The sequence below is a fragment of the Chiloscyllium plagiosum genome, unplaced genomic scaffold (assembly GCF_004010195.1).
Source record: "Chiloscyllium plagiosum isolate BGI_BamShark_2017 unplaced genomic scaffold, ASM401019v2 scaf_15416, whole genome shotgun sequence".
Lineage (NCBI taxonomy): Eukaryota > Metazoa > Chordata > Chondrichthyes > Orectolobiformes > Hemiscylliidae > Chiloscyllium > Chiloscyllium plagiosum.
In genome coordinates this window covers 1-2027 of record NW_025214798.1, presented here as the reverse complement: position 1 = coordinate 2027, position 2027 = coordinate 1, and positions in this window count along the sequence as shown.

The window sequence follows — 2027 nt, the reverse complement described above, 5'->3', positions numbered from 1 at the left end:
GCGGCCTTTGTGTGGAGCCACAGAAAATGGGGGAAATACTAAATGAATATTTTGCATCAGTATTTACTGTGGAAAAGGATATGGAAGATATAGACTGTAGGGAACTAAATGGTGACATCTTGCAAAATGTCCAGATTATAGAAGAGGAAGTGCTGGATGTCTTGAAACGGTTAAAAGTAGATAAATCCGCAGAACCTGATCAGGTGTACCCGAGAACTCTGTGGGAAGATAGAGAAGTGATTGCTGGGCCTCTTTTGGATTAAACTGTTTCATTGCTTGAAACTGAATTTCTATTTCATGTCCATCAAATGTTCATGAGCTTTGTTTGCATCAGAACCTGATCAGGTGTACCCGAGAACTCTGTGGGAAGATAGAGAAGTGATTGCTGGGCCTCTTTTGGATTAAACTGTTTCATTGCTTGAAACTGAATTTCTATTTCATGTCCATCAAATGTTCATGAGCTGTTGTTTGCATCTTTCTTTATCTGTCCATTCTTAGTGTTAAGGTCCAGAGGGATAAAAACCCTGATGCCACATAAAGTCATGTTTTGATAGGTTGACTGAATTTTAAGATTTTTGGTGTGCAGGAGACAATTTCAAAGTTTATGGATGACACAAAACTTGGGAGAATAATAAACTGTGAGAACCATGCAGAGCTGCAAAAGGAACTATTGGTGGAGTGGGCAGATAGGCGGCAGATGAAATTCAATGTGGAGAAGTAAGAGATGATGCACTTTGGTACAAAGAACATGAAGAAACAGTACTCAATAAAGAGTATTATTCTAAAGAGTGTACAGGAGCAGACTCATATGTATAAGCACATAAAGGTGACAGGATAAATAGAGACAGCTGTTAATAAAAAGCATACAGTAACCTAGGCTTCCTTAATACTGACTTAGACTACAAGAGCAAGGAGATTGGGTGGAACTCAGGGACGGATACTTTTCAGACTGGAGGTTTGTGACCAGTGGTGTGCCACAAGGATTGGTGGTAGGTTCACTGGTTTTTGTCATTCTCTAATTGATTTGGAAGCAAGCATAGGAGGTATCTTTAGTATATTTGCAGATGACACCAAAATTGGTGGTGGAGTGGACAGTGAAAGAGCTTACCTCAGAGTAAAACAGGATCTTGATCAGATGGGCCAATGGGCTGAGGAGTGGCAGATGGAGTTTAATTTAGGTAAAGTGAGGTGATGTTTTTTGAAAAGGCAAATCAGGACAGGACTTATACACTCAGGACAGGACTTATAACACTTTATGGTAAGGTCCTGGGAGTGTTGCTGAACAAAGATCTTAGAGTGCAGGTTCATAGCTCCTTGAAAGTGGAGTCACAGTTAGGTGACAGGTCAGGATGGTGAAGAAATCATTTGGATTGCTTGCCTTTATCGGTCAGTGCATTGAGTATAGGAGTTGAGAAGTCATGTTGCAGCTGTACAGGCAGCCTGTGTGTGTGTGAGTATGTAAAAGTGTGCATGTATGTGTGCTTGTGTGTGAGCATGTATGTGAGAGTGTAATTGGGTTCATGTCACACTATGGGTGGCCCCACTACACTATACATTCTCACACACACACTCTCACAGTAGCACACATGCACACACGCTTCTCCATCCTTACACACTCATGCAGACCCTTTCCAATGCACATGCTGTCTGTCAGGCACACACACATACAACCCCCACACTCACACTCATATGCGCGCCCTCTCACAGGCATATTCTCCATCACACTCATGCACACACTCTATCTACAATCATTACACTACAATCATTTGCTATAAATTCTGTGTCGTGTGATCTTACTCCACTAACTACCTGACAAAAGAGCAGCGCTATGAAAGCTTGTACTTCCAAATAAACCATTGGACTATAACCTGGTGTTGTGTGATTTTTAACTTTGTCCACCCCAGATTTCTCTGCCTTTAGCCAGAGGGAGGAGTCTTCAGAAAAAAAAGTGGGAGTCAGTTCCAGAGTTAATGTTTTCCTTCCTGAGAAAGGAAAAGATCAGAAGGAAAATATATATTTTATATATA